General features: G+C 40.6%; 1 protein-coding gene across 23 annotated transcripts in view; it reads right to left on the reverse strand.

Moving 5' to 3' along the window:
* The window catches only part of Sorbs2 (sorbin and SH3 domain containing 2), a 318,492-nt gene that overhangs the window by 173,231 nt on the left and 119,651 nt on the right, over positions 1 to 25,610 (reverse strand). For 22 of the 23 annotated variants that reach the window (XM_041632398.1, XM_041632399.1, XM_041632416.1 and 19 more), the window contains exon 2: positions 997 to 1,137. The gene's annotated coding sequence lies outside the window, so the exon portion shown is untranslated. Of the gene's footprint in view, positions 1 to 996; positions 1,138 to 1,523; positions 1,658 to 25,610 lie in introns of those variants that run through there. The other variant, XM_041632397.1, reaches the window with a different exon arrangement.

Here is a 25,610-nt window from a genome sequence, read left to right on the forward strand (position 1 = left end):
ACAGCATGAGGTGTGCACGAAAGGGTCACAGCGTCAGGAACGATGAGGGGCACTGTGTTAGAATAGTCATCGTGATGAGAGAGCTACGCAGGAGGACGTTTTTCTTTAAGTCGCAGGCTCCTTTAGAAATAAGAGCTAAATCATAGCAGCAGCAGAAGCTAAGCCAGTAAATTATCTGAAGGAATAACTATCAAAGCATTAAGGAAAGAAAAAAAAAAGCCTTTTTACTGAACATAGTAAATACTCACAATCAAAGTAAATGCTGTAGTTGAGGTTAAAGTCCACAGATCAAAGGGCTTTGCAAAATGTCAAGTGCAAGCATAAGGAGGGACAGGGGGGTGGGTGGGTGGGGAGCCAGATTACTAGCAAAAATGTTTACTGTCAAAAAAAAAAAAAAACCGTCGTAAAATCTACCTCGTAAGAGAGCTGAATTTCAGCATGGGGAAGGAGTTCCCAAAAAGTCAATCATCCCAAAGGACACTAGGAATTTAAAACCCAACAACAACAATAATAATGATAATAATAATAATCCAGTCTCCGAACAACTTCTCAGTCCACACCAGACGGAAATACAGCGGCTAAGAGCCGGGCATACCATAAGATAGCCACCTGGCCGTCCATCAAGAGCATTCACTAATACACTGTCTTTACTCAGGTGGGCTACATCTTGTTTAAAGAAAGTTAAAATAAGAGAGCAGTCTAAACAACGAAATGATGGTGTCTAGAGGTCCTGTCACCCCTGTGGGAGTAGCGGAACGAGAACTCAGAAGCAGAACTCAGCAGCAGGCAGGTCTGTGTGGCAGCCACTGGGGACAGAGGGCTTTAGGCAAAATTTACAAATACACTCACAAAAATATGCAATGATGCTGCTGCATCCCAGAAGCAGGGTCTACCTGGGAATCCCCCGGCCTTCTCCTATGTTCGCTAAAAAGTTACTTTAGAGACACTAGTCATGACCACCCCAGAAAAGTTATTCCCGAATAAAAAAAACCTTACCTTGAAGAGGCTGAACTTCACGGTTGCTCCAGCAGAGGAAGTGGGAGTCAGTGGCCTTTTCCCGTGTAGAGATTGTTTATTTAGCCCTTTTTAAAAAGGTCTTGACCTCCAGAGGTTTAAGATTAAGTCCAATCCAAGGGTCTGCAGGGACAAAAAGGGGGACCCGGGGGTCAGTAGAGAAAGCAACTGAGAGAAGCAAAGAGCCTCAGCTGCTGGGTGGTGCTCCCAGCCTGAGGGCATTTGAGCTATTTTCAGCATTACCAGCAGCTGGACTTGTCTGCTAAGGGCTGAGAATGCCTTGCCCAAATCACCACCCCCCGCCCTGGGGGGGTAAAACAACACAAACCAGGAAACCCACAACAACTTGGTTCATTGTGCAAATATTCATTGAAATTTTGAGGGAACCGGCAGCGCTATTGAAAACACACACACACACACACACACACACACACACACACACAGACTTGATTGAATCTTAAAGGAACACTGTATCTTGCTCCAACCCTAAAGTTTTCAAAAAGGTTTACCTGATCAGTAGAAGAAAGAAAGACGCTACGGCACACTGACCAGGGGACTTCTGATTATCTCTTGCTTGCTCACAACAGGTCTTAAGGCAACGTTTTAGGTCTCCCAGCTAAACATCAGCTACCAGCCTGTTCTTAAGACCACAGGCAAATGGTTTCTTTCTAGCGCACACCTACATGTCCACTTTAAGCCTGCTATTTTTGAAAGCTACCGGGTTAAGCCGATGACATTTCTTATCTGTTGGCTAAGACTGGGGACCATCCAATGACATGATGCAGAGAGGCTTCTGCATCCACAAACCCAGGGGTTAAAAAAAAAAAAAAAAAAAAAAGGAATAAATGACACTGGCTCGCCGTGACAGGCAAACTTAGAACTTTGATTTGGTTTTCCGAATGAATAACCACAGCTGTGTTCATGTATTCATTCAGTGAGCATGTACGTGGCCAGCTGTTCTCAGCTCACTGTAGGCTGGGAACTCTGTGAATACAAAAACGGGCAACTCAGTGTTGCCTTGGCATTTGAAGGTTTATTATACTCAGGCTGCAAGCGTAGGTGAAAACAGAACCAAGGTCTCTTTTTACCAAGGCTGAAGTAAAGGATGGTGTCCGCGGGCATCCTTGTTTCATGAGGCCTTCACTATGCCACGTGTCCTACCTTGTTTTCTATCGCTCTGATACACACCATGACCAAAAGCAACATTGCGAGAAAGAGGTTGATTTTATCTGATGGATCACAGTCCTTCATTGAGGGAAGTCAGGGCAGGAACTCAAGGCACAATCCTGAAGCCCGAAACTGAAGCATGGACTATGGAGGAGTCATGCTTACTGGCTTGCTCAGTGTAACCCAGGACCACCTTGGTCCAAGAGTGGCCCCGTCCACAGTAGGCTGGGCCTTCGCATATCAATCACTGATGAAGAAGATGCTCTCCAGGTTTGCCCATTGGCAATCTCTCAGTTAAAGTTTCCTCTTCCCAGAAGACCCTAGCTTGTGTCAAAAGACCAAGCATCACTTCCACTAGGAAGGAAAGGCGGTGGCTCTACCAAGCAAATAGCACAATATTTTTTTTAAAGCCTTGATTCAATGAAGATGAATTCCCCTGCTCTTTTGTTCCTGTATCCTACAACACAGAAACATGGGAGCAGACAGAAAGCAATGCTTTACTCAAGAGTTACAGGAAGACTCTCCTGTTGTTTTGTGCTTTGTTTGGAGACAAATATAAAACCAATTCCTTTGTTGCTTTAATGACATTGGAAATGACTTTTAAAATACTGGTTCAGTCTGGTGGAGAAAGAGGTATGGTATATGGTGAAATATTTGAGCCAAGTTCACTATATACTAAAATGATGCAAATATTCTAATTTAAAATAAACCTATGACTTAAATTTGAGGTATCTAATTATAACCTTAAATATGGTTACCTTTGATTTTAAAATATTTACCAGCTTTAAAATACCATTATAGAATACTGCATTTTTCTGTTTGATTAAATAGTCCTATTTTACCAAGTGTTACTTAACCTACTAGTTTAGAACAGACACTTGTTTTAGTTGTTGAATGATAATCCTACCAATAAAGAGTTGAGATCTATTCTCATACAAGTTTCTTAAAATTATTTTTATTTGTTTTCCCCTTACAATACTTTATTTACAAAGAGAAACATTTTTCTCAGTGTGGCTCCACGAGAAACTATAAAAGTTAATGACACAAATAAGGATTAACTATCTGACTATTAAGTCAGGTATTATTTTTAATTCCCTGCTGCCTGCTTGCCACACCAATCCCGCAGGAAACTCATGGCCTCACTCTCCTCTGCGTGGTCACGTTACCTCAGAGTCTGCACTCAGACAAAGAGGTTATGAATCTGGTCCCCGCCTCCACTTAACCTCCATCCTGTTGTCCACTGTGCCTCACTACAGTCTCTTCGCTCCCAAAGATCCTGAGCCAGGATCCAAACAGCTCCTTTCAACATATTCGATATCCCAGAGAGCAAATTAGACTTCAAGCATATGTTAATGGTACAGGAGGGTCAAGTCTGATTTTTCTATGTAACTGTTGTGATATTATCTGAACCGTGATACTGATTATAGTCATTCATATTCTCTTTTCTTTCTAAAATAAATCAGTTTAGAATAACCCATGAATGATTATATTTAAGTGAACCTCTACCTTGGTCCAGAGATGTGAGAACAAAAGGCAAAATACCTGGGCAGAGATGTGGGGTCTGTGATAGAAGGTAGGACCAAGACATGAGAGACCTGGTTAAAATTCAAAGCAGAGCCAGATGCTTCAGTAGTAATTGAATGTCTTGCCTTTTGTATAAGCACGAGACAGACTCCGGATGCTGGAATAGGAGGAATCTTTTTGATGGAGATTCGTGAACACAAAGCAGAAGCAAACATTGAAAAGGCAGATCACTTGGGCGTTTTCTTTTCTCTGTCCACGAATCTACATGGTTCTGAGACCAGTGATTTTTATTACAACAGTGCCCACTAGGTTTGGTCTACGCAAACCTAAAGGGTGTTCACACCCCAAGGGAGAATCTTGTTAACTCAAGTAACAGCCCAATTAGAACCACTGGTTAGGCAGATATATGATTGGTAAGAGGGAGAGAGTCTTTGTTTTTCTTTTCTACACCACTGCACCACCCTAAATAAACGAATAGTCCAGTTTGGAGTTTAATAACCTCATCAGCCTTTCAGACATACTCCTCACTGTTGCCAGTGGCCCCAGAGTGCTCGGTGCTCCAGAGAACTTCATAAAAATAAAGTCACACTGGAAAAGAACATCTGGGCTCACACTGGCAGCATTTAAGAGTTTCCACAGACTGGAGCTCTGTGGCAAGGTACTGGTGTACCACAGAGGTGGCTCTGGGTCCTTTCCCTAGCAAAGCAAAACAGATGGGAAGGATAAATAAGATGAAGCCACACCCCCACCTTCACTTTACTTTTCAGGTATTTTTCCTGTTGGGTTTGTTTGTTGTTGTTGTTGGTTGGTTTATGTTTTTTGTTTTGGTGGGGATACTGAAGAAAAAAAAAACTTTAAAACATGTGATGACTCCAGGCTCAATGGCTAACTTGAAATAACATGATGATTTCCAAGAATTTTTCTGTGCAACTTCTTCAGTTCATATAGTTTGAAGCTCTTAAGAGTTTTTCTCTCAGGAGAACTGAGGTTTCTCAATCGCGGCCTCCTTATACTCTATTCTTTGGGAGGATCTCGGGAGGAAGGAAGCGAGTGTAGTTTTCCCAGGAATATTGTTTTCGAGAGTTCACCTCCTTTGAAAAGTGAATTGTGCCGCGGATACCCCAAGGCTTTCGCCTTCCCAGTTCAGCGGCATTGTCTCATCCAGGAGAACAATGTTTCCTTCTCTCGGGCTAATGCTTTAGTGGTCTGAGGCAGCAAGAGCGGCCAAAGCATTGGCACGGGTTTCAAGGATGCCTTGAAAAGGATGCCAGTCAGATTTTCTTCCGTACTATAGAAATCGGATGAAACTGAGTTAAAGGAAGGCGTGCAAAAGAACATAAAATAGAGCTAAGGTTAGGCACAGTGCTTCGCTTCAGTCATCCTCATCAAAGTGAAGCGCGGGCAAGAAAAGCAGTGCTCTTTCTTAGTGTTAGCATGCAGCAAGCATCTTTCAAGCCACCCTCAGGTCTGCTGTGAAAGGAACAAGATCAGCACCCTAAGCTGGGAAACTGAGGTCCAAGACGAGGGCCTGCTCACTCACAAAGCCCTCCTCTGTACTTGCTTTCTGAGCTAAACTCTAAGACCTTACCAGCATTAGAATCTGTTTCCATTTGGGGTCGCACAAGTTCCTCCGACTCCTGTAGCTATATGAGGGCTGTCACATTGTGCTTCTTTTTCTAATTACTTCCACGGCCCGCTTGTTGATGGTCAGATGGTTTTCAGAGGATTGTTCTGTACCCATATGTAATGTTATACCCGGAGTCTGGGCTTTACCAAGGGAAGCTCAGATCTTGATGAAGGGCTAAGCAACTATTATCAGACACACAGGTTTTGTAAAAACAACTTCTTAACTTTTGTTAACTTTTCCAGTTAAAACTTTACCGATTGTAAAGTCGCTGCTTGAAGAGATGGAGAGAAGGCTCAAAGGCTAAGAGCTATCCCTGCTATGTAACTGTACCCACCTAACAAGCTGGGGGAGAAAATCCACAGGAGATTCCTGGGGTTCGCTGAGCTCTAGATTCTGCTCTGATGCAAAGCAGTAAGGCACAGAGTGATGGAACAAGACTCCCAACGTCCTCACATAGCCCGTATGTACCTGCACATGGGCATGTGCACACACCATATATATATATGTATGTATGTATATATATATATCTCACATGTGCATGTACACACATACACACATAAGTTTAAATTTATTAGTTGACTATGCATTTAAAAAGTATCTATGCCGCTTATTTAACCATGATTCAGATTTTCTTTGTATTTATGCTCTATTTGAAATTAAACACATGCAAAAGACTATGACAATTGTTGAGCCTCCTCAGGGTGACCTGCTTAAGATCCTACAAGATTTGTATCTGCGTCTCTTCCTCTATTACCCTTCTTCTAGCTCTCTTCCTTCCAGCTTCCAAGCGATATGTTCCACACTTAGGGCCTTGACATACATAATGTTCTTGGATCAGAACCTCTGCATTCCTGGTTCAGCAGTTCATGCTCTGCGGAAGTCACCATGCCCTTCCTCGGGGAAAGCCTTCCACAACCCACCTCTGAAAGAGCCGTGTTCCTGCTAGGTTAAACCAGGCACGTTTATTTGAGTGACTGACTTAAGTGCCTCCCCACGCATTTCCCCCACTTCTTCCTTCAGTGGGATGCCCCACAGCTATCATATAAAGTACATGCTGCAATTTTGCTTGTTGGGTAAATAAATAATTTAAGAAATTCCTCAAAAAATCTTAAGTAGCACAAGCACGTTTTTCTTATATGTCTACTAGAAGTTGTGAAGTAAAGTTTCTTATAAAAACAATCCCTCCAAAACCCTACCACATGTTCTAATTAAGCAGCTGTTTCCAGCCACAGGGACTACTGCGGTGTCTCTTCATACCTACAGAGTGTGCTAAAAAGTTGGTGGAAGAGGCAGGTGTCACATGTTTCCCACAGGATTTAATAAATCCTGTTATCCCAATAAATTTGTGTTTGCTTTTTTAAAAATAAACTTGGAATCCACTGTTCCTACACACCTAAATCATATCTTCAGATTTTTCTAAGACCCATCTGACATTCTGTTCAGGTGAATGAAGCCCTCAGCGGAGGTCCCCAAGCAATATTTCTTCTGATTAAGAGAAAGATATATTATTCTGTGTTTTGTTAGATGGTTACGCTGTTTCTCGGAAAGCCGTGCCTGATATTTAGATGGCAGTTTAGGAGCGCACAGTTAGCCAGGAGCTGCGTGGCACACACACTGTTGCTAGCAACGGTCATGCCGGTCTCCTCCCCATAGTGTGAAACTCAATTTCATTTGGATCGTGCATTGGTTAGAACCACAAATGAATTACCAGTAGATGATTTAGAATCCAGAAGAAGGAAATTCTGTCTTCCGGAAAAGGGGCAAATCAATGCCACCAGAAGAGGAAAGGAGGAACTTTGTGGCGCGGCAGCAAAGCGGGAGTAAAAAGTTCATTGAGGTCATTCGGGGACTCTTTACCTCCTGCATTCCAAATGGCTATGCAACCTTTTGGACTCAGGAATACTTGGTACAGGCTGGCAATGTTTTAAAATGTGTCTTCTTGTTCATACTCTTGGATAATATGCAAACTACACTTTGGTGATCATGGGGCATGATGACAATATATTTCCTGATTCGTCTAGTAAATGAATAACAGTCCATGGCATGGCATCACCAGTGGACAATGATTTGATCAGTTGTATATCTAAGCAAGGAAGACTCTAGAAAGAAAAAGGACAGGGCTCAGTGACCCTGGCAGGCTGACCATAGGGAGGCTTCTGGAGGGGGTGGACTCCTTCCCAACTCTCGCCCTACATGTGTGTCTCTTCATCCGTATTCTATTCTTTATCGCCCACAGTAAACCAGATAATATGATTCCCTAAGATCCTGATTCACTCCAGAAAATTAACTGAACAAAAGGAAGGGAAGTGGGGACTCCCATTTGTAGCTGATAATTCGTAAGCTAGGTTAAACGACAACAACAACCAAACAAACACAAAACATGCAGTTTGTTTGGGATTGGCACCTGAAGTTTGGGGAGTTTGGGAAGTGTGTACATAGCCTGTAGAACACCAGTTCTATGGGTTATGGCCCCGTTGGGGTTCAAAAGACCCTTTTGTGGGGGTCACAGATCAGATGTCCTACATATCAGATATTTACAGTATGTCTCATAACAGTAGCAAACTACAGCTATGAAGTAGCAACAAAAATCATTTTCTGGTTGGTGGTCACCATGACCACCAACACAGGGAACTGTGTTAAAGGGTCACAGCATTAGGATGGTTGAGAAGCACTGCTGTAGAGTCTGATTCTATTGTCTAGAATCTAGACTCCAGATAGTGTCAGAGCTGACTCAGAGTAGAGGAGCCCAGGTATCATCTACTATAAACTGACTGGGTGCTTGCTGGGTGGGAGAAATTTATACATCCTTTCAATTCTCCGAAGCTTTATGTGTTGGTTATTATTAAATAAGTGTATAGGAGAAACTGAAACTGATTTTTCCCACTATATCACATACAGACACACACATATTACACAGAAAGATAGTTACAGAGAGAGAGAGAGAGAGAGAGAGAGAGAGAGAGAGAACACAGAATGCTAGAAAAGTGTCTTTGTATCTCATAAAGGTCAAGTATAAAAAACATACCAGCATTCAAGAATTAAGAGGACTGGGAGTGCATATGGGAAGACCTGGAGGAGGAGCAAGTTCAATACCAGCCTGGGCTAAATATTCAGATCCTATCTCAAAAAAAAAAAAAAATCAAACAAACAAATAGATTCTATTGAGTACATAATAAAAACTTCTCCCAATATAGATGTAGGGTGGACTTATTAACATTGTCCATATTATGACTTCCCTAAACCCAAGCCTTCCTACCTGTTTCTGGGGCCCACTGGCATGCTTATCCACAAAGGCACAGATCCACCTGTAGCCCAATGCTGTTATCAGTCCATTTATTCCCAGATGGGGCAGACAAGGCCCTGGTGCTTAGATGCCTGGGACCAAATCACCTCTGGATTTTCACAGCTTCTTTGTCTACTGCAGTATGCCTACAAATGCTCTCTTGTACCTGACGTCGTTACACAAAGAAGTCAGGAAGGACCAGCATTAGCCAGCAAAGCCAACCCCCAAAAAATACCAACAGTGGTTCCTGTCACGGCCACCCTCGTCCCGCAAGGATGACGCAACCACCGGAGCTCTTCTCACTGCAGTTTTATTCCAGGACTTTTTACACTTCTCTCTCTTCCCCTCTCTCCCCTCTCCTTTTTTCCTCTCTCCTCTCTCTTTCCCTCTCTCTTGACCTCTCTCTCAGCCCTTAAGTAGACATGGGCTGCCAACCCCGAACTGCCAGGTGGGTACTGCCCATAGGCCCACTCATATGCAGGCAGCTGATAATCATTGCGTGATCATAGCGTAGGTCAGGCCTTAGCCATCTCAGGAGTTGATTATACATCTCCATCAGGTGTGACACCACGCAGCTCGCTACAGGTTCCGCTACAGAAGGAAACAGCAGAGATGAGCTCTTTGGGAGACATGCTAAGAAATGAGGAACTTTAACTAAATTTTTACAAGACATGATGGGGTGATTGAATATTCCTTTATAACCTCTGGCCTGAGCCATAAGACTGGACAGACAGGGAACGGTATCCGACCTGCCGGTGGTTTTAGGAAACGTTCACATTTATGCCCAGCAGTGCCTGCATTTTCTCATCAAGTAATTCTTCTTTAAAGATATTTTGCCTGAAGATCCTCCTTGAGTCTATTTTTTTTTACAGTCAACATTCCATATTTATTGCCATTGTCAACAAACACTCCGTGTTTACTGTGCTTTAGAACATGCCCATGGGCCATATTGGTTTCAACACACTGAGGACCCGTTTTCTGCTTTCTTCATTAGATGGGAGTCTGGAGAATATAGAAATTTGCTTTCCCATACTTCCTTGTTTGCACCCTGTCTAATAAGCTACACGGCGTGCAAAATGTCACACACACAACAACAACAACACAAAACCTCCCCCAGCAGGTTGTTTTTGGTCCTGTGCCATTTTGCCTTGTCCTCCTGTTATGACGGAGACGGAGACAACCTGTTATCTCAGGAAGCCCACATTAAGGGCCAGATAACGAAGGTGAACCAGATGGCCTTTGCTTGAGCTCCCTGTCTGAAGCAAATCCAGCCTGTCAAAGGTTTTCAGAGCTATCCAGAGTTGGTCTGTCTCTTAAAGCTGGACTCAATGAACACAAGCGTCTAAGAACAACTTTATTACATCAGGCTGGCTGAAAGATAACGGGGACAAATGGGCCTGCCCTTAAGATACCACGTAAAAATAGATTCAGAAATGTAACTCTAGATATCAACACCAGCACTCAAAACTGCCCTGCAGTAGGTTTCAGGCCCATGGAAGTAAAAATGCCATAGGAAATACAGTCAAGACGCCTGAAGTCATAGCAGGTTCAATATTTGATTTATTTTTTTTTCTCTCTTTTTTTTTCTCTAAATATAGTAAAGAAACCCTACAGTTAATGGTCAGTGATGCCAAGAGAACTAAGAACACAGCAATAATTGTCAGGAAAGCCAGAACAGGAACCCAGTGTTTATCCTGTTCTTGGTGGACACGGCCAGATCATTGTTCAGAAAACTTTGAACGGGGTCACTTACGCAGATTACCCAAGCTTTCAAAAATCTCAATAGAAAGGTGGAATTTTTCCTTGTTACAGAAAAGACAGTTTGAAGACTTATTCCTGGTCAGAAACAACAGTTCTACTTGTGCCTTTCTGAGAAGAGTGGATGTAACTGAGCTGCAGCTGTATGGGATCAGGAAGCATGCTGTTTCCCAGAACCCAGTATGTGGGATGACACACGCAGGAATTATTCTCAGGACTTTAGTTTTTTTTTTCTCCTCTGGTTAAATAGTTTAGTTCAAGGAATAAAGAAAAATGACAACATATATGATCATGTAGCAGGGAGTCAAGTATGCATTTTGATTTTTTATATTTTTTAAGGTGACATTTTAAAATGAGATCATTTTTGAGATGTTTCCCTTATCCTCTTCTATTCATTCATCAAGAGTCTAAACATGAAATTTTTATTACAATTAAAATTGAAGGAAAACTTTAAAAAAAGAAAGAACTAAAGAATCTGGCTGCTACCATAGAATCTGACAATTGTTTCTGACTGTTATGGCCAGTTTGATAACATGTGCTTTAGATGTTGTCTTTGGGTTTCTATAACTGTGATGAAACACCATGACCAAAAGCAACTCGAGGAGGAAAGGGCTTATTTAGCTTATATATCCTGAATCACTGTCCATTGAGAGAAGTCAAAATAGAGGCTCAAGCAGATTAAGGACTTGGAGGCAAGAGCGGATGCAGAGGCCGTGAAGGAGTGCTGCTTACTGACTTGCTCCCTATGACTTGCTCAGCCTGCTTTCTTATAGATCCCAGGACCAGAACCAGGTGCTCAGGAGTGGCACCACACACAATGGCCTGAGCTGCCCAACTCCTCCACATCACTAATTAAAGAAGATGCTCTACAGGCTTGCCTACAGTCCCAAGTTATGGATGTATCTTCTCAAGTGAGGTTCCCTCATCTCCGGTGACTCTAGCTTGTGTTAAGATGACATAAAAACTAGCCAGGAACAATATCATAATAATACAATAAGAACCATCACAACATTTTTCTCCTGTGATTGCTGTGCTGCTCCAGTGATTAGCACACGGGAAGCTGTTGAGACAGTGTTGGCACAACAGTGGGTGCCACCTAAGTGGAGGTTGCTGCCATGGCTTGTCTTCATCATTTCGGTGACACACAGTGCTGTGGTTAAAAGTATGGCCTCTCGGCATAGTTCTGAGTTTAAAATCCCCCTTCTGCGCTGTTTAAACTCCTTGATTTGGGCACATTTGAGCCCCGAATCCTTCACTTTCGACAGGGGATACAATTCATGACTGGAGAGCCTTTTATAGCCTTTTATAACTGAATCCACGGCAGAGGGAAACACTCCTGGTACACAGTCATCATCAGGCAGTGATTTTCAAGAGCTACCCAGAAAAATGCTTTCTGAATGTAATAAATTAGCTGAAAAAATATATGTACTTTTAGTTTGCTGGTGGGAAAATGAAATGGATTGAACACACCTGGATATTGAATTTAATTATCTTATAGCTTATTTCAAATAGCTCACATTCTGGGTTTTGTTTTTTCCCATTTTAATTTTAAATACGAGTTTATGGAATTGTCAGGCAACCAAATTAAGAAATTCTCATCTCATTTCAAGTTCTGTCCTGTGGCTGATTGGATAGTCTCCTTAGATCAATGATATTATCATCTCATACGTTAAATAGAAGACTGAAGTGGAATGCTATTGGTATTAAAAGGAACGGTTTGGTGGAAGCAGAAGAGAAGCTTTGCAGATTTATAACCCTGTGCATCTTGTTACAAACACACACTACCTTTTGCTGGCTGACCGTAATTATAACTAATGATAGCTGAAGTCCGAGCTCTGTCTGCTAAAGTGGTGATTACCTTGCCAACGTGAGGGGTGGAGCCTTTTAGAGTCAGGCAGTTCTGTGCTCCGGGCTTAGCTTCCCCAGGGGCAAACTATGCTATTTCAGGGGAGCTACTTGATAAAATATAATATGCAGACAACAGTGTCTACCTAGTTGAGAGTCTCATGAGAGAATTAAATAAGACTGTGAAAAGTGACTCCAAGTAAATGCATGCTATAGAAAGAGATTTACTACCATGGTAGCCATTTGACTTTGTCCTAATAGACTGTAAACTCTTTGGAGGACAGGACCTTCCTTTGTAAACTTGAATGTAGGGCCAGTGAGATGGTTGAGCAGGTCAGCACTTGCTGCCAAACCTACCAATCTGAATTCTATTCGTGGTACCTGCAGGGTGGGAGAAGAGAACTGAGTCCCACAAACCCTGTTTGCATGAGCTGTAAGCATGCTTGCCCATAGCCTCCCACTCACACATAAATGAATAAAAGCATCAAAAACTTGAATACAGCCAGCTCTTTGTGTGGTGTCTGGTTACTAAACGTGATGGGTGAATATATGATCGAATAAAAAGCTAACATGAGAGGAAAATGAAAACAGCAGCAATAATGGGTGACTCTGGTGTAAACAGGTATTGGCTAAGTGACACACAAGAAAGGAAGCCAAAATGAATGGTAAATCAAAACCATTTTCATCACAGGACTTAGAGGGGAGAGGTCATCTATAAACACAGAGAAAGGCTGTCACATTGATGGTGACAAACGATCTCACTTATATTCTTTCTACATTTAACTTTTAAAGGGACACATATTGTATCTTCAGAATATATTCATTTGTCACAACAGTCATCTGAAGGAGAAATAATAACGCACCACCCTGATTATTGATGCAATACTTGAGGGTATTGTAAACATCATCTTGAAGTTGAATTATCACAACTGTGTGCATCATTTCATTATTTTGTATGAAGATGGTAACTGCCTTAGGCTCTTGATTTCTTTGAGTCCTGTCTGCTTTCATTAAATTCAGAAGCATTTTGTATGAACCTCACTTCCAATTTCTGTCTACTCCTCTACCCTCCTCTGTGTCTCCCCTGCCAGTGTCTCCACCTTAAGAACTCATGATTTTTATGGCAAATTCCAGTGAGACACATCCATGAGGAGACTTAGCATGTTATCCCTAAGCCAGTACTTCACAAATCTGGTACATTCTGGAGACTTCCAGGACCAGTTCTGACTTTAAGCATTGGTTACCTTTCATGTATTCTTAAATAATGGCTGGAAGAAACATCCAAAGTCAACAAGCCTTTGGATTTTGAAAATTAAGAGTGAGAAGGATGAATATATGGGAAAACCATTATTAAACAAGGGTCTGAGGGACATTGTTCTAGTTCGAGATAGAGAGAAGGTCACAAACAGGGCTGATGGCTTATTTAGGATGGGCTAGTGTTCCCAAAGGTTCCTGTGGATTTGTGCCATGGGCACAGGGTTTGATCCAGTGCCAACTGCTTCTTTCTTTGCCAGAGAACAGCCTTGATTGAGACTTGTTGTTCAGACCCTGATGAACTCACTGGGCACAACAGCCCGCTCATTTAAGTATCCGGTGCTAGTTGCGATGGGGCAACAAAAAGAGGCCTCTATGAAGAAAAGAGACACCAGTAGCTGAGACGGTGAGAGCTGCAATAATTTGAGATGGTGGAGGAATAGAATATCTTCTAAAGAGAAAGACAGACTTTGGATCACTGAGGTTGAAAACGAGGTCCATTTAATGAAGGCATTAAAAGACATCCAAGGGCAAAATGATCTCGGAATCAGTTATCAAAGGAGAAAATGTCATGTAGGATAATTAGAAAAAAAAAAGTGATTCAGGAATCGAGGTAATTCTTAGAGATAATTAATTCCGTGAGTGTGAGGATAACTTAATCAAATGCTTCTGGAAACAAGAAAGGCACTCACAGTTGAAAATATTTCATAGCATTCTTCTGTGGTTTGTCTATTGGTTAAGTCTAAAAGTTACATCATGTAAAGAATCTTACCTGCAAACACAGATAAGGAGGTCAAAATTCAGGTTGTGTTGGGGCTTACACATACAGTGCCGGATAAGGGAAGGAGGATTGGAAAGGTCAGGACAAATGGTGACCATCATTTTACCCATCCTTGAGCTGTAAACACTGACGCTCGGTCATTCTGTAATGTGACCTCTGTGTTCTTGTTACTTGATTAGGATCTACCCACTTGGCCTCTTTAAAAGACGCACACACGTTTAAACACATCTTTGAGCCTCCAATATGGACTTGAGTACCACTTTCTATTTGGGGCAGCTACAAAGGTGCTGGAAATTTCGAGCTGTAAGACACACCGCGACCTATAAACTGAAGAACATGAGCTGTTATAGACAGGATCCCAGGGTTACAGGCTGTGGGCTCCAGCCATTCTTTTAGGTGTTTGACTTTCTGATTCTGACCAGGTCTGGTCATCTTTGTTGTGATATTTTTCTCATCCTTCAGTTAATAGCATAAATAATATTCTTTCTTGTCCTCAAAACTCAGCTGAAAGTCTAATTTTTAGGGCTACTTTTTTTATTCAGAGGAAATGAGCTGATTTCCTTTCCCTTCTAACCTGCCCTGAAGGGGACGCCCCATTTTCATTATCTCCAGATGAATTAACTGGAAGGGTACTCAGAGTTTAAAGTTTCTGTGAAGGAGTTTTTAAAACAAAGACATAATAATTTCATTATTTATCAACATACAATTTGTCAAGTGAATAATAAAATATTTATAAAGATACCTTGTATGTTATTTAACTACATAGACTATGTTATGTATTATGTATAATTTAGTTATTGTAGTTAAATTGATTTCATAAGAAATTATGTAAATATAGCTTAAAAATAAACTATTTCACTTATATTCTCTTCTCATTTAACTTTTAAAGGGGCAAACATATTGTGTCTTCAGAATATATTCATTTGTCACAACAGTCATTTGAAGGAGAAGTCATAACGCACCGTCCTGATTATTGATGCAATACTTGATGACCTTCTCCTTTAAAAATTCAAAGTTGATGGAAATGGTCAAGATACGGACTTGTTAAGCAGTTTACAAATCTTGCTTCTGGACCATTTTCTCCCTGTGTTTCTCAGTGTATTTAAATTTTTCTTTTGACACTGAATTTTTTTCTGACTCTGAAATTTCTCCCTGCACACTACATCAAACTTGAACTACCTTGAAGTTGGAGAGAGCAATTCCATGACACTGGCCTTAATTACTATTTGTGTTTTGCTGAAAAACAACCTACTTATCATACTGCAAAGGGTTACGAATGGCACTTGCTCATTTCCAGGCTGAGAAAGCATCTCTAAGGAAATACGGCGCTTTATTCCTGATTATACGTCTCTCTACCCACTGCTCCAGGGTATTACCTTGTCCTAAGAGAAGCCGACACTGGGTTAAAAATGTAAAACCCATGAACAATGGCGGAGGTAGACCAGAAGTCTACTGAGACCATGTCTATACTCACAAAGACACATTGCAACTGAATTGTTCCAATGCTTTCTCACTTACATGACAGCTGTTGTGGTTTTCCAAGTAAAACACAGATCTCTGTGCCATTTCATCTGTCTGATGTGTTCTAATAGCTTGCCTCAAATTGTTAAGGGCTATAAAATTCTGGGATTATTGCAAGGTAGCCAAGGAGATGGATGTCTCTAAAACTGCAATGGTTTTCACATGAAAAGATCCAATATAGACTGTAATTTCATTTTTTATTTAATCTAGCCAGTTATACTTATAAATGCTCTCTCCATGGAAAAGGAATGCTAGCATTTGAATGTTAGGAATGTTAATAACCCTGTTCATATACCAGTCCCTTGGACTCACAAAAAGCGCCTCTGGGTTTTCAAAGACTCTAAAATATGTTTATCCCTTAACAATTGATAAGATTCACTTATCCATGAATGATGAGTTCCCTTCCCCATCTATTAATACTTACATGTGTAATGAATCTTATCAAAGATAGTGTTCAAACTTGCTGTTTATAGTACTAGATACTTCCCTGAAAACATGAAGACAGGAAGATGGTTTTTCTCCAAGTCACTTACTTTACAGTGCCCATTTTTTTTTCCTTTAGATTCATCGTCTATAGTCACCAAAGGGAAACCATTTGGCTTGTACATTGGTACAAGGCCGCTGATTATTTTTGAACTCCATTTGAACTTATTCGGTTCCAAAGTAGAACTAATCATTCTTAATCCAGGATAAATCTTCATTGCCAGCAAACACAGGGGTCTGCTGACATTGCACACAGAATGTCAAGCTAGCAGCTATCAGTTTCCCAGTGGTACACATAATCTCTTAAGTTATAGCGGAAGCCAATTTTAAAAATTATTAGAACGGATAGAGCGTTTACATGCAGGTGACTTAACGTTTTTCTATTACTTTGTCTTACAACATTAACTATCTAGATGTCACTTAGAGCCTCATATATCTTCTTTGGTTCTTTTAGGTGATTATCCTTATTTTGAAATTTTCAGAACTTGAACTAGATTTAAAAAGCATGGACAAGCATGCTAGGTGAGGCTCAGTGGGTAAATTGCTTGCCTAGCATGCAAGAAAACCTGAGTTTGATCCCTGACAACCCATCAACCTGGGAGTGGTGGAACAAGTCAGTAATCCCAGCACTTCGAGAGAATGAAAAGAGACGAATGAGAAATTCAAGGTTATCTTTGGCTATATAGGGACTCAGTAGCCAGGACCTGGAAACAACCTAGATGCCCTTCAATGGAAGAATGGATGAAGAAAGTGTGGAATATATACATATTAGAGTACTACTCAGCGGTTAAAAAACAAGACATCTTGAATTTTGCTTGCAAATGGATGGAAATAGAAAACGCTATCTTGAGTGAGGTAACCCAGACCCAAAAAGATGAACATGGGATGTACTCACTCATAATTGGTTTCTAGCCATAAATAAAGGACATTGAGCCTATAATTTGTGATCCTAGAGAAGCTAAATAAGAGGGTGAACCCAAAGAAAAACATAGTTATCCTCCTGGATATTGGAAGTAGACAAGATTGCCGGGCAAAAATAGAGAACTTGGGGGTGGGGTGGGATGGGGTAAGGGGACATGGGGAGAGAAAAGTGAGAAGGGGAGGATGGGGGGAACTTGGGGGAATGGGATGGTTGGGATAAAGGAAGGGTGGATATCTTAATTAAGAGAGCCATCTTAGGGTTGGCAAGAGACTTGACCCTAGAGGGGCTCCCAGGTGTCCAGGGAGATGTCGGTTTTTTGAAAGCAGTGCCTGAGTGCATTCTATCCCAATGTTGGTTTTTGTTTGTTTCCTTTCTTTTGTGCATTGGAAGAATAGTGCACCTTACTGAGAACAAGTCTATTAGGACCAGAAGATAGGGAGGTGTGCAACCCCACTGCTAGATTAGTTTCTTTAAGCTTTGCAGTAGACTACAGCAATCCAAGAATGAGGGGACCGTTGAAACCTAGTAGGTTGTATAGGAAGTATGATTTTATTTGTGGAAATGCGATTTCATTTGTTTTATGTAGCTGTTTTTGTTTTAGTCTTTCATTCTGGAAGTATCAAAAGTTTCCCACTGTCCTGCAATTCCAGGAGTAGTCAATTTTTAACCCTTACAAGACCTTAGAAGAGTGATTGGTTGGCAGCAGATCTTAACAGAATACATTCCTGCTCCATAGTCAGTCATTTTACATTATATGTTCACTTTACAAACATCTCATTCTATTCTAATGGTGAGCCGCAAGTTGACAAATGTAGGGAACAGGGCTCTAAGGCAGGCCAAGAAACCATTCACATACCCTAAGTTAACAATCACAGAGCCGGAAAGAATCCTAGGTTTGCATGACTGCAACGGCTTTGTATTCATCCCCACAACACATCAAGCCTCATTGCCATTGCTGTTCCTACATTCAGACCTGCCAGGCCAACCCCCCCCCCCCATGTTCTTCCTATGCCCTGGTCATTGGCATACAGGGTCCACTTCACACAAACCCGGTCTTTGCCTTGTAATTTGCCTGAAATGATTCAGGTGATACTCTATTCTGTCATACTCTATTCTGTGTGGGCCCTCTATATGCTTGCCCCCTTTTCTCTGATGCTGTGTGACTGTCCACAAGATTGGGAAAAGTTTCCAAGAGCAGAACTCTAGCTGGTTAGCACTGAACTCACAGAGCCAGGAGAATTAGGGCTTCTCAGTACCTGCCTTCCAAGGGAACTCACTCTTATAGAAAGGCGAAAGTATTGTGTAATATGCTTCCCTCTCTCCCTTTTCTCTTCTTTCCCTCCCCTATCCTCCCTCCCTTCCTTTCTAACCTGCTTCCTTCTTTTTAATTATTTTAAATTACATTTATTTAAATTACATATGTGTTTGTGCGTGCATGTGTGTGGGCGTGCATATATATCTATGTATGGGTGCATGCATGCTCTGATACCACATGTGGAGGTCAGAGGACACTTGTAAGAATCAGTTCTGTCCTTCCATCTTATGGATCCTAGGGGATCAAATTCAGGCCACCAGCCTTGGCAGCAGGTTCCTTTGCTCCTCTCCCCTTCTTGTGAGAAAAGAACAGTCTTATTCTGCAGCTCAGTCTGGGCTTGAAACTGTGACCCTCCTTACTCCTTATACATGGTGTGATTCCAGACCTGCACCACCACATCCTGCCATTGCTTCTGCTAACATTTCTTTAGTAATTTTTATATCAGCCTCAAATGTACAGTTAGATCATGTACACCAAATGTACAGTTAGATCATGAATCACCAAAATTCTTTGAAATAATTTATCACTTAAATCTTTTGTTTTTGTTTTACATGAAGCCTGACTTACAATATTAACTTCAATGAAAAACAAAAACAAAAGCAAACAAACAAACAGCTTTTGTCCAACATCTAACAACAAAATAACTAAAAAAACAAAATAGTTGACATGCTGATTTTTGTTAATACTCTTTTTTTTTGTTTTGTTTTGTTTTGTTTTTTTTCCAAAACAGGGTTTCACTGTAGCTTTGTCCTGGAACTAGTTCTTGTACACCAGGCTGGCCTCAAACTCACAGAGATCCTCCTGCCTCTGCCTCCAAGTGCTGGGATTAAAGGCATGTGCCACCACGACCCGGCCTGTTAATATTCTTTATTAAGTCACAGTAATTTCATTTATTAGTGAGCATACTTTTAAAATAAAGAAATAAAGAGTATTATAATTTACTTTGAAATCATATGGGGAAAATGGGAAAATGGTGATGTCAACTAGAATATTTGACTTAATTAAACTGAGCAACTATGTTAAATGACAGGCTACTTTTACATAATTATTTGCATATACCTGTAACAATACTAGTTAAAGAAAAAGATGCCATGGATTTGAGAAGGTGTGGGGAGGGAACACAAAAAGGGTTAGAAGGAGGGGGGCATTATGTAATTTTATTTAAATTAAATAAAAAATTTTAAATATAAGGTACTGCAAAAAAATGTGAATCGTTTTGAAGGAGAATCTGAAACAGTTTCTTTAGAGCAGTGGTTCTCAACCTTCCTAATGCTGTGACCCTTTAATATAGTTCCTCATGTGGTGGTCATCCCCAACCATAAAATTATTTGGTTACTACTTCATAATTGTAATTTTGCTATTATTATGAATTGTAACATAATTATCTTATACCCACAGGTTGAGAGCCATTGTGTTAGAGTGTTATATTGATCAAGCATGCATTCATGGGGCAAAAAGTCTCCCATAGAGGCAGTAGGGTAAGTGGCCACCAGCCTGTGTCTGTTCCCTTCATGCAGGCAACATCAGAGACTTCATTGGCCCCAGAATTTGCTTTACTTCTTCCTTTTAGCTGAAGTATTCCTAACTGCTTACCAGGTGACTTTATCAAGACATTTCCAGCATACACGTCAAGTCCTGCATGTTTAAAACCCTCACCCCTCTCTTTCCACTTTGGGTGACAGTATCCCCATCTCTCCTGTTACCTCATTACCCACAAATCTTTTCTTTCAACGTGATTCTCTATGATCCATTCTTAGATGGGCATTGCATAAGCCTGCTGGGATTCTTAAACCAGGTACATCAAAGAGGACAGTAGGGGTGGCCTTTCATGCCACCTGTATGACTTTGCAAGATTGTCAAGGACCCAGAGGTTACATCTATGACCAGCTGTCAATAATGGTAGCAGCTAACATATATAGAATGTTCTTCTTGTCAGATAATGGCTCAGCGAATTACACAGGGTCTACGTCCACTACCCAAGTCTTGCTTACTGTAGAAGTCATTCTTCATGACTAAGAAGTCTCATGGGGTTTGTTCTACTAGCCCCAGCCTGTGATGCAACCCTTCCAATAAGCATGAAGGGACAGTTTAAATCTTTTAGGAACTTTAATTCTATGTTCCACAATGGTTTTTGCTGGCTTACATTCTCATTAATTGTATATTTAAATACTATGAAAATTAGGCCTTGACTAAGCTAGGGTTTTGATATTTACTTGGAAACGCAAGTATCAAGAATTGTTCTAACGAGAGAGAGAGAGAGAGAGAATTGCTGACATTTATATAACATTCCCTCCTTGCTTTCATACGAATGATTTAATTGGTGTACCAATCCTGTGAGGTGTTCAATGTCATTACGATTTTCTCTAATCTACTTTGCTTGATCCCCTAAGAAATCACTCTTCCCGGAGCCTTTGCTGTCATCTCCTCCAACAGTTTCTTTTTGTTACTTTTGTAGCTTTTGTATAGCAGGTTATTATCTTCTGTATTTTATTTATTGCATAATTAACATGACTTATTGACATGAGCTCCTTTAATGGCTTCCTAACTTAAATTCTCATTTCTTTTACCATAAGCATGTGATAGGCCCTTGGTGGGAGTACAATAAACAGACAGACAACTTAACAACGTGGAAAATACCAACTTTAAAACACAACTACTGCCTGGTGTGGTAGCGCATGCCTTTAACCCCGACCTTGGGAGGTACAGGCAGGTAGATCTCTGTGAGTTTGAAGCCAACTTGGTCTACATATCAAGTTTCAAGGCAGCCAGATCTACATAATAGAAATATCCTGTTTCAAAACAACCACCACCACCAAAGTAATTGCAGCTCAACATCTATGCTTCCATCTGATCGCTTCTTAAATTTGCATCCAGAACTGAGGCTCTCTCTCATTCTCTACTTTCCTTTATTGATTATCTTTTTTGCAGAGTTTGGAATTGAACCCAGGGACTTGACACTAGACCCTTAGTGCATGCATTCTGCCACTGAGGTCCACCCTTGATGTGGGATTCCCCTCTATATGCTATGATTACCATTAATGAATAAAGGAACTGCTTTGGGCCTATAGCAGAGCTATAAGGGAACAGAGCTAGGAGGGAAAAACTAAACAGAATGCTGGGAGAAAGGAGGTGGAGTCAGAGAGACACCATGTAGCCCTGTTGGAGACAGACACTGGAACTTTAGCCGGTAAGCCACAGCCACGTGGTGATACACAGATTAATAGAAATGGGTTAAATTAATATGTAAGAGTTAGCCAATAAGAAGCTAGAGCTAAGGGATCAAGCAGTGACTTAATTAATACAGTTTCCGTGGGATTATTTTGGGGCAAAGTGGCCGGAAACCAACAAGCAGCTTCCTACTACATACCCTCAAATACTTCCCTTTTCTGAGAAATTTTCAATACTAGATAGAATTAGAAAGGGCATGACCAACTAATTTGTATTAGCACAGCAACTGAGCTTTAGAAGTCTTGGAAGGGAGAATGAAAAAACCTGTCTTACACGGTCATGCCTTTCTGCTGGAAAGAATAATTCCCTGATATCTTGGTTTGTTTAGAAGTATGAACTCATGGTACTGGTATGTTTGCTAAGCGAAAATGTTGATAATGGTCTTAAAATCATTTTGCCACCTGGCATTATATATGCCAGGTGGAATAGTGATTTTTTTTTCCTGAGAGAATGTACTGACCAATGAATTCTTCGATCAGTTTGAAATTTCTTTGTTTGATGTAGTATTTCCTAATTTCAGTCACCCAAAAAACCACCCTATCTTGTTGGCCAGGTAATAGATTCTCCGTTGCTCTTGGATGCATCACCTAGAATGTATGTAGAATTCTTGGAAATAATTGACTTTTAGATAAAAATGGAACCCCTTCATTTCAAATCAACACTCTTCTTAGTTCTTTCTTACCCTGAAAGTCCCTTTGGTTAGACAACCCAATGGATGGTAACACACTCCACATGCTGAAGTCATTTTTGGGTTATTAAACTCCTGTCCTTGTTCCCTGCAGGGATTCTCTGTACTACGGGCTTTTAGGACCCCTGCTCATAGACTAGGTTAGAAGCAGAGTGCAATAAACCATGGAGGAGTCTGAGAACCAAAAAGTTCACGGACAGAACATTCTGTAGGAAACAAGTTGATGATCCTAATCTTTGCATTCCTGACTGTTAAAAAAATAAATAGCAAAGGCCCAAAGGGAGGAAACAGGGTTTTGAGGGCATGTTTTCCTAATTTCTTTCAAAGAAAGAAAAAAATTAGGGTTTCAAGTGATTATGACGTAATATTACATCAAATGATAACCTCCAGCTCAAGTCAAATGACTTTGCTGGATCCCAGTTATTATGAGGCACTGGGGGACACTGGGCCAAAAGGACGGTGACTTCTCAAACTACACCAGGTTCTTTATGACTTTGATTATCATCTGCTTTTATTAAATAATGGTGATGTTATCTTCTGTGCTGCCAATAAATCTAAAAATTAATTTAAAATGTAGTCCAAATACTTTACACACTGGAGAAGGGAGGCTTTGTTTAACTTAAGGGAAAATGTCATCAGTTATATTCGTTTTATAGAATTAAAGCTCTGGTAGAAAGGAAGTCAATGATATAATCAGATTTCAGATCGCATCTCATCTGAAGAGATGTGTTTCCTTGTGAAGCCGGAGAATTCAGGATATACCTAAGAAAACCTTCTTCCCTAAGCAAGTCTAATGAAAAGAGATGACTATTGTTTCTTCGTTAAAGCGGATGACTATACTTACTCCCATTTTTATTTTGTCTTAATTCTCAGATATCACTACCATAAGGCTAGGTTGTTCTGGAGATTAAATCGAGGGGGAAGTTGATAGTGTGTTAAATGAGCCAAGTTATTTTTCTATTGTGTGAGGACTTCCTTTGTTCAAGATACCTTGAAGACTTCAAAGGATTCCTTAGACATTAGCTTAGTGTGTTACATAAAAAGGACACCAATCTCATGCAGGAATCCCCCCAACAAAAGGAATATCTACAGATATATGGACCATATTAATTTTCTCAAGGTGAAAGTTGCACGAAGTCAGTTTTCATTACTTTAATTTGACCTTATACTTTCACATATATTGTATTTACAGACATATAAACCGATTGCATCTAGCATTGACCCATCGTTTACCTTCAGACAAGCCCGTGATGGAGTAATCTGCAAAAACACTGTTGTTTTCTCATGGGGTTTACTTTCATAAGAGGTGGTTAGACATATATGGAAAAAGCTGCATTAAAATGGCATAAAAATTTCATGTGCAAAGTGTAAGGATGAACTAAGCAGATGACTTTGCTAAGTTGACAGAAAGATCACTAATGTCCTTATGAGCACCTCTGTGTCCCATGTCCCTGAATGTACCTATTCCTGGTGTGTTTGTAATTTTCAGTCCCTCTTTTGAAAGTTAACACACGTAAAGCTCTAGGGATAGCAGCGAGCACAGGGCGAGAGCTGGTTTGTTCTTTTCCGCATCTTTTGGATTGATCAGATTGGATCATTTTTATATGAGCGTTTACTGCAGTGCGGCTGGAGAGATGTCTCTGTGTTCACAGCACTTCCTGCTCTTGCTGCTGACCCAGATTTGAAGCCCAGCACTGACACCCTGCAGCTCATAACTACCTGCAACTCCAGTCACTGATGGATTAGACATTTCAGGTCTCTGCAGGCACTGGCACACATGAGCACAAACCCACACACAGATACAAGGGCATATAAGCAAAAAAAAAAAAAAAAAAAAAAAAAAAAAAAAAAAAAACGCAAATATTTTCTGTAGCTAAGTATCCAAGCTTTCCTTTTCTTCAGTTAACTTGGGAGCAGTCATTTTGATTGCTTATGTAAGGTCTTGCAGCTTTTACGGGTTTTCAACTTAAAAAGATCTCCTTAAATTGACATCATTTTCTAGCTTAAACTCTCTAATTATACTCCAAAGCATAAGAAGAAATATCTTAAAATTATCTTCCTCGTGCTATTTTAAATAGAAGGCAAATGTGAATTTGGTCGTGTTGATCTTGTTTTCTCAATGGGTGTGAATAGAAGCAGACGCTTCAGAACGAACAGAAATCACATTTCCTTGTCTGAATTATTCATGACACTCAGAGTTGCATTTGAGCTTTGCCCAGGTCCTGGCAGTATTCCTGCGTTATGAAATTGCTGAAGCACAGGACCTTTCTTTGGGAAGACTCTATTTTACTTAAAAAAAAAATAGTAGTTCTTTCTTAAATTTTCATTGTTTCCTTCTCCTCTGTTTTGTGACATTCAAAAAGTTAAGAATATTTCTTTACTTTTTCTTTTTCTAAAAAAGTATCTCTGGGTAGACAGGACCTTTTAAAATCAGAAGTCAGCATTGATAGAATTAGAGGATGATCTGATCACTGTGGGCCATTCACTCATTCGGTGAAGGCTAACTAAAGACTTGATGGGGCAACCTGCTTTCTGAATGTCTCCAGTGTCTCGGCTGCCATTCGAAAGCTACTCGAGTTTTGCTTGTCATTTTTATTCTGCCCAAGCACTGTTACCTTTTCTCCTTTTTAACATTAGGCACTCACATGACTTTCCTTTAACTAAAACTGTCTAACCTAGAACATATGACTATTCTCACTGTAGCAGCAACTGTAGGCTACATTTTCATTTTGACCACCATGTTATAGTAATTTCCAGATCTATCTGCATGTGGTAGCAAATGTCTGTATTTCTAGTATTCAGGAGGCAGAGGCAGGAGGATCAGAGGTTTAAAGACAACCTGGGCTACCTCATGAGACATCTCTCAAAAGCAACAACAGGGAGATGGCTCGGTGGGTAAAATTGATGCTCTAGCAGAGGGCCCATGTTAGTTATGTTCCTATATCAATGTGATAGCCTGTAACCTTCTGTAGCTCCCAAATTCAGGGTCATGAGATACTCTCTTCTAGACTCCACAGATACCGCATGATGTCCTGTACAGAACAGGTGCAGAGAAAACACCCATACTCATAAAATTAAATAAATCTTTAAGAACAGTAACAAAAAAATCTAGATCTACCTATTAAGTGACAAGGTCTTTCAAAGGCTGTTTATTCTCACTGTGAAAAACATGGTATTTGCCATGCAGTAACACAGCTGAC

Source organism: Microtus oregoni, unplaced genomic scaffold (genome assembly GCF_018167655.1).
Source record: "Microtus oregoni isolate MIOR12 unplaced genomic scaffold, Mior012 000041F_ref0000270, whole genome shotgun sequence".
Taxonomy (NCBI): Eukaryota; Metazoa; Chordata; class Mammalia; order Rodentia; family Cricetidae; genus Microtus; species Microtus oregoni.